A 7,446-nucleotide genomic window follows, 5' to 3' on the forward strand; every position below is an offset into this window, starting at 1 on the left:
CCTCCTCTTTTGTGTTTTGACGTAGGGTCCATGTCTCCCGGGTCTTGTTTGTTGACAAAATCACATTCCCGAAGGTTTCATTCCGTTTGGACTCCGTTTGATATTCCTTTTCTTCGAAACCCTAAAATAGGCAAAAAATATCAATTTTGGGTTGGGCCTCCGGTTAATAGGTTAGTCCCAAGAATAATATAAAAGTGGATAATAAATCCCAATAATGTCCAAAACAGTAGATAATATAGCATGGAGCAATCAAAATTATAGATACGTTGGAGACGTATCAGCCGGCGCCTCGCACATCGACACGCCGCCGCCGTCATGTATGCCGACCATAGGCCTGCGCTCGCTGATGCCGCCCGGACCAAGCATGCTCAGGTATGTGTCCCGTTGCTTGAACCTGCACCGACGATGGCACGCACATGGAGTCCGCGATGTAAGCCTATGTGCTCACTGCTCAGTCAGGTTCTCTGGCAAAGACGAAGCCAACGCCGCCAGCCCACCACGACGGAGCGGAGGAAGCGGCCGAGCACCTCCCCGTGGATGGGTGAAGGACTGGACTAAACGTGGGGGAGCGGAGGACATCTCGACGGTGGATATCTTGCAAAGCTGCCGCCACACGTCGCCGTAGGACACGACGATGAGGCCCTCTGCCGTGGATGTCAGAGGCCTGGAGGACACGAAGGACGAATTGTGGGCCTTCATGATCTCGCGCGCGTTGTCAAGGGACAACCTGATCGAGCTCACCGAGGCGGAGCATCTTGAGCGGGACGTGACGCGAGTGCAGTGCGGGAGGGCGGCAGCAAGGTTGTGTAGGTGGACTGGACGATGACGAGCAGCGCCTAGGGCCTCCGTGGCGTCAAGCTCGCCGAGGCGGAGCATCATAGTGGGCCATGGCGTGAGCGCGGGGCGGGGCAGCGTAGGACCATGCACCGGTGTCCTCGAGCCTAACAATCAGCTGGGGCTTCGAGCTCGAGCCCGCATATGCCACGGGAGCCCCGCTGGTCCGCTTCGCGCCTGTGGCTATCCAGCGAAGCCCGTTCCTCGACCTGGCTCTGCCCGGGCTGCTAGCACCTTCCTGTGTCACGGGCTCACGACTGATTACTTGCACATACAACAGCTTCGTCAGACAACTTCAACCATGTATTACCATCACCCATTAACCTTCGGCTTAATCGACAACAACCTGCACAACCTCTGTGTCGTCGAGCTCCCTTCACCTCTGGATGGCACTGCGCCACCCAAGGTGGTGCACGAGTGGTGAGGCTTTTTCGGCGCTCGCAAGTGCTGGTCTCTTATGGACAACAGCGTGCTTTATGATAACCCACAAGTATAGGGGATCGCAACAGTTTTCGAGAGTAGAGTATTCAACCCAAATTTATTGATTCGACACAAGGGGAGGCAAAGAATATTCTCAACTATTAGCAGCTGAGTTGTCAATTCAACCACACCTGGAAACTTAATATCTGCATCAAAGTATTTAGTAGCAAAGTAATATGATAGTAGTGGTAACGTAGCAAAAGGTAATGATAACAAAAGTAATGTTTTTGGTATTTTGTAGTGATTGTAACAATAGCAGTGGAAAAGTAAATAAGCGAAGAACAATATATGGAAAGCTCGTAGGCAACGGATCAGTGATGGAGAATTATGCTAGATGCGGTTCATCATGTAACAGTCATAACCTAGGGCACAGAACTAGCTCCAATTCATCAATGTAATGTAGGCATGTATTCCGAATATAGTCATACGTGCTTATGGAAAAGAACTTGCATGACATCTTTTGTCCTACCCTCCCGTGGCAGCGGGGTCCTAGCGGAAACTAAGGGATATTAAGGCCTCCTTTCAATAGAGTACCAGACCAAAGCATTAACACATAGTGAATACATGAACTCCTCAAACTACGGTCATCACCGGTAAGTACCCCAATTATTGTCACTTCGGGGTTAACGGATCATAACACATAGTAGGTGACTATAGACTTGCAAGATAGGATCAAGACCTCTCATATATTGATGAAAACATAATAGGTTCAGATCTAAAATCATGGCACTCGGGCCCTAGTGACAAGCATTAAGCATCGCAAAGTCATAGCAACATCAATCTCAGAACATAGTGGATACTAGGGATCAAACCCTAACAAAACTAACTCGATTACATGATAAATCTCATCCAACCCATCACCGTACAACAAGCCTATGATGGAATTACTCACGCACGGCGGTGAGCATCATGAAATTGGTGATGGAGGATGGTTGATGATGACGATAGCGATGGATTCCCCTCTCCGGAGCCCCGAACGGACTCCAGATCAGCCCTCCTGAGAGGTTTTAGGGCTTGGCGGCGGCTCCATATCGTAAAACGCGATGAATCTTTCTCCTTGATTTTTTTCTCCCCAAAAGTGAATATATAGAGTTGGAGTTGACGTCGGAGGAGCTCCAGGGGCCCACGAGGTAGGGGCGCACCCAGGCGGCAGGCGCGCCCCCGACCCTCGTGGCTAGGGTGTGCGCCCCCTGGCATTGATCTATTGCCAGTATTTTTTATTATTTCCAAAAATACGCTTCGTGGAGTTTCAGGTCATTCCGAGAACTTTTGTTTCTGCACATAAATAACACCATGGCAATTCTGCTGAAAACGGTGTCAGTCCGGGTTAGTTCCATTCAAATCATGCAAGTTAGAGTCCAAAACAAGGGTAAAAGTATTTGGAAAAGTAGATACGACGGAGACGTATCAACTCCCCCAAGCTTAAACCTTTTCTTGTCCTCAAGCATTTCAGTTGACAAACTGAAAGTGATAAAGAAAAACTTTTACAAACTCTGTTTTCTCTTGTTGTTGTAAATATGTAAAGCCAGCATTCAAGTTTTCAGCAAAGATTATAAACTAACCATATTCACAATAACGCTTAGGTCTCATGTTTACTCATATCAATGGCATAATCAACTAGCGAGCAATAATAATAAATCTCGAATGACAACACTTTCTCAAAACTATCATAATATGATATAACAAGATGGTATTTCGCTAGCCCTTTCTGAGACCGCAAAACATAAATGCAGAGCACCTTTAAAGATCAAGGACTGACTAGACATTGTAATTCATGGTAAAGGAGATCCAGTCAAGTCATACTCAATGTAAACTAACAGTAATGAATGCAAATGACAGTGGTGCTCTCCAACTGGTGCTTTTTAATAAGAGGATGATGACTCAACATAAAAGTAAAAGATAGGCCCTTCGCAAAGGGAAGCAGGGATTTGTAGAGGCGCCAGATCTCGGTTTTGAAATAGAGATGAATAATATTTTGAGCGGTATACTTTCGTAGTCAACATAAGAACCAAGAGATGGCGATATCCTCCATGCTACACACATTATAGGCAGTTCCCAAACAGAATGGTAAAGTTTATAATCCCCCTCCTCCAACAAGCATCAATCCATGGCTTGCTCGAAACAACGAGTGCCTCCAACTAACAAGAGTCCCAGGGGGAGTTTTATTTGCAATTATTTTGATTTGATTTGCATAAAGCATGGGACTTGGCATCCCGGTGACCAGCTACTTTCTCGTGAGTGAGGAGCGGAGTCCACTCCTCTTGAGAATAACCCGCCTAACATGGAAGATACGGACAGCCCTAGTTGATACATGAGCTATTCGAGTATACAAAACAGGATATTTATTTGAAGGTTTAGAGTTTGGCACATACAAATTACTTGGAACGGTAGGTAGATACCGTATATAGGTAGGTATGGTGGACTCATATGGAATAACTTTGGGGTTTATGGAGTTGGATGCACAAGCAGTATTCCTGCTTAGTACAGGTGAAGGCTAGAAAAATACTGGGAAGCAACTAGCTAGAGAGCGACAACAATCATGAACATGCATTAAAATTAATCAACACCGAATGCAAGCATGAGTAGGATATAATGCACCATGAACATAAATATCATAGAGGCCATGTTGATTTTGTTTCAACTACATGTGTGAACATGTGCCAAGTCAAGCCACTCGAATCGTTCAAAAGAGGATACCACCCTATCATACCACATCACAACCATTTTAATAGCATGTTGGCACGCAAGGTAAACCATTATAAGCTCCTAGATAATTAAGCATGACACAAGAAACTATGATCTCTAATTGTTATTGCAAACATGTTTATTCATAATAGGCTGAATCAGGAATGATGAACTAATCATATTTACAAAAACAAGAGAGGTCGAGTTCGTACCAGCTTTTCTCATCTCAGTCAGTCTATCATATATCGTCATAATTTCCTTTCACTTGCACGACCGAGTGATGTGACTAATAATAACAGTGCACGTGCATTGGACTAAGCAGGAATCTGCAAGCATTCAATGAACAGTAGAAGACAAGGCAATATGGGCTCTTTTGTCAGATCAACAATAATGCATATAAGAGCCACTTCAAAAATTTAACCATGGTCTTCTCCTATCGACCCCCAAAGAAAAGAAGAGAAATAAAACTATATACACGGGAAAAGCTCCCAACAAGCAAAATAATAACAAGAAATCTTTTTGGGTTTTCTTTTTAATTACTACTACAAGCATGGAAAGTAAACTAATTAAAAGCTACAACTATTTTTTTGGTTTCTATTAAGGTTTATTAAACAGACAAGAAAAAGGAAATAAACTAGCATGGATATTACAATGAAAAAGTATGAGCACCGACATCTAGCAATGAGTGTGTGAACATGAATGTATTATCGGTGAAAAATACGTACTCCCCCAAGCTTAGGCTTTTAGCCTAAGTTGGTCTAATGCCACGGATGGCCTGGCGGATATCCAAAGTTGTAGTTGGGGTCATACTGAGATGCAGCAGTCATTGCATCGTGGGCTGCAGCTTGGAGGCGAGCTATCTCAGCTCTCCTCTTATACTCTTCCGCCCCTCTCTGGTTATAGAATATCTCCCTTTTGCCTCCTCACAAAGGAACTAGTGAGATAGTGGTACTGCCGGCACTTTTCCTCCTCGAAGCTCACAAGATCAGTGTTACGCAAATATGCGTTAAATTCTTCCTTGATTCCCGCTCGATCCATGAAGTCCTTTGAAGGCCATTCACAGGGCCTCACTGGAGTATTCCTTGGTGGCTCATCGTCAGCATCACACATTGCAAGCCTGGGTCCTTGTTTCCTTGAAGAACCACCTTGGTACATTTTCCTAAACATATTTCCTCCTCTGAAAAATTTCTGAATTTTTTAGTAACTTCAAATAAAAGTGAACCAAACTCAACAAAATTGATAGCAACTCCTCCTACAAGTGCCTAGAGCCTATATCATGCATCAAAACTACTTGGAACCACATAAATTTGACATGCAAGCTCAAGAACAGGGTCACCTAGGCAGCAAAAATATGCAATGAATAAAGCACTAGAATAGAAACTAATTGGACCATTGGAGGAGTCACATACTAAGGAACAATCCCCCAAAGCAGTTTTGTGAGAGGTGCTTTGCACAAGGAGATCGAAAATCACAGCAAAATGAGCTAGAACTCATGCTTGAGGCACCCTCGTGGCCAGGTGGATGTCCCCCTGCTGTGTTCTCAGTGCCAAATATTCTCAAATATTCTAAAAAAATCATATTTAAATTTCAGGGCATTTGAAGAACTTTTATTTTCGGGGTATTTTATATTGCACGGATAATTCAGATAACAGACAAAAAATACTATTTTTACTTTATTTAATATGAATAACAGAAAGTAAAAGGAGGGTACAGAGAGTTGTGTTTTCTAAATTCATCCATCTCATGATCATCAAAAGGAATCCATTAACAAGGTTGATCAAGTCTTGTTAACAAACTCATTTCGAATAATATGGAACCGGAGAGTTTTCGAATAACACTAGGTTACCTCCACGGGGATATGCACATCCCCAACAATAAGAATATCATATTTCTTCTTGATAGTAGGAAGAGGAAATTCAAAACCTCCAAAAATAATCGATGGAATTTTTCCAATAGAATTGATACTGTGGACTTGAGGTTGTTTCCCCGGAAAGTGTACCGTATGCTTATTACCATTAACATGAAAAGTGACATTGCCCTTGTTGCAATCAATAACAGCCCCTGCAGTATTCAAAAAGGGTCTTCCAAGAATAATAGACATACTATCGTCCTCGGGAATATCAAGAATAACAAAGTCCATTAAAATAGTAACGTTTGCAACCACAACAGGCACATCCTCACAAATACCGACATGTATAGCAGTTGATTTATCAGCCATTTGCAAAGATATTTCAGTAGGTGTCAACTTATTCAAATCAAGTCTACAATATAAAGAGAGAGGCATAACACTAACACTGGCTCCAAGATCACATAAAGCAGTTTTAACATAGTTTCTTTTAATGGAGCATGGTATAGTGGGTACTCCTGGATCTCCAAGTTTCTTTGGTATTCCACCCTTAAAAGTATAATTAGCAAGGATGATGGAAATTTCAGCTTCCGGTATCTTTCTTTTATTAGTAACAATATCTTTCATATACTTAGCATATGGATTCATTTTGAGCATATCAGTTAATCGCATACGCCAAAAGATAGGTCTAATCATTTTAGCAAAGTGCTCAAAATCCTCATCATCCTTTTTCTTGGATGGTTTGGAAGGAAAAGGCATGGGTTTTTGAACCCAAGGCTCTCTTTCCTTACCGTGCTTCCTAGCAACAAAGTCTTTCTTATCATAACGTTGATTCTTTGATTGTGGGTTATCAAGATCAAGAGCAGGTTCAATTTCTATATCATTATCATTACTAGGTTGAGCATCATCATGAACATTATCATTAACATTATCACTAGTTTCAGGTTCATTACCATATTGTGTTTCAGCATCAGAAATAGAAATATCATTTGGATTCTCAGGTGTTTCAGCAATAGGTTCACTAGAAGCATGCAAAGTCCTATCATTTTTCTTTTTCTTCCTTTTAGAAGGACTAGGTACATCTATATTATTTCTCTGAGAATCTTGCTCAATTCTCTTAGGGTGGGCTTCAGGATACAAAGGTTCCTGAGTCATTTTACCAGTTCTAGTAGCCACTCTAACAGCAAAATCATTATTCTTACTATTCAATTCATTGAGCAAATTATTTTGAGCTTTAAGTACTGGTTCTACTTGAGTGGTAACCATAGAAGCATGTTTACTAATAAGTTTAAGTTCACCTTTGACATTAGCCATATAATCATCCAAGTGTTCAAGCATATTAGCACTGCATTTTAATTCTCTACCAAAGTAAGCATTGAAGTATTCTTGCTTAACCATAAATTTACCAAACTCATCTAAGCATGGGCTAGCAAACTTAGTAAATGGGATTTCAGCCTTATCATATCTATAGAGAGAATTTACCTTTACTACCTGTGTCGGGTTATCAATACCATGTATTTCTTCAATAGGAGATGGATTAAAATTATGCATTTCTTCGACATGTGGTAAATGAAGACCATGTATTTCTTCAATAGGAGGTA

Source organism: Triticum dicoccoides, chromosome 7A (genome assembly GCF_002162155.2).
Source record: "Triticum dicoccoides isolate Atlit2015 ecotype Zavitan chromosome 7A, WEW_v2.0, whole genome shotgun sequence".
NCBI classification, from domain to species: Eukaryota; Viridiplantae; Streptophyta; class Magnoliopsida; order Poales; family Poaceae; genus Triticum; species Triticum dicoccoides.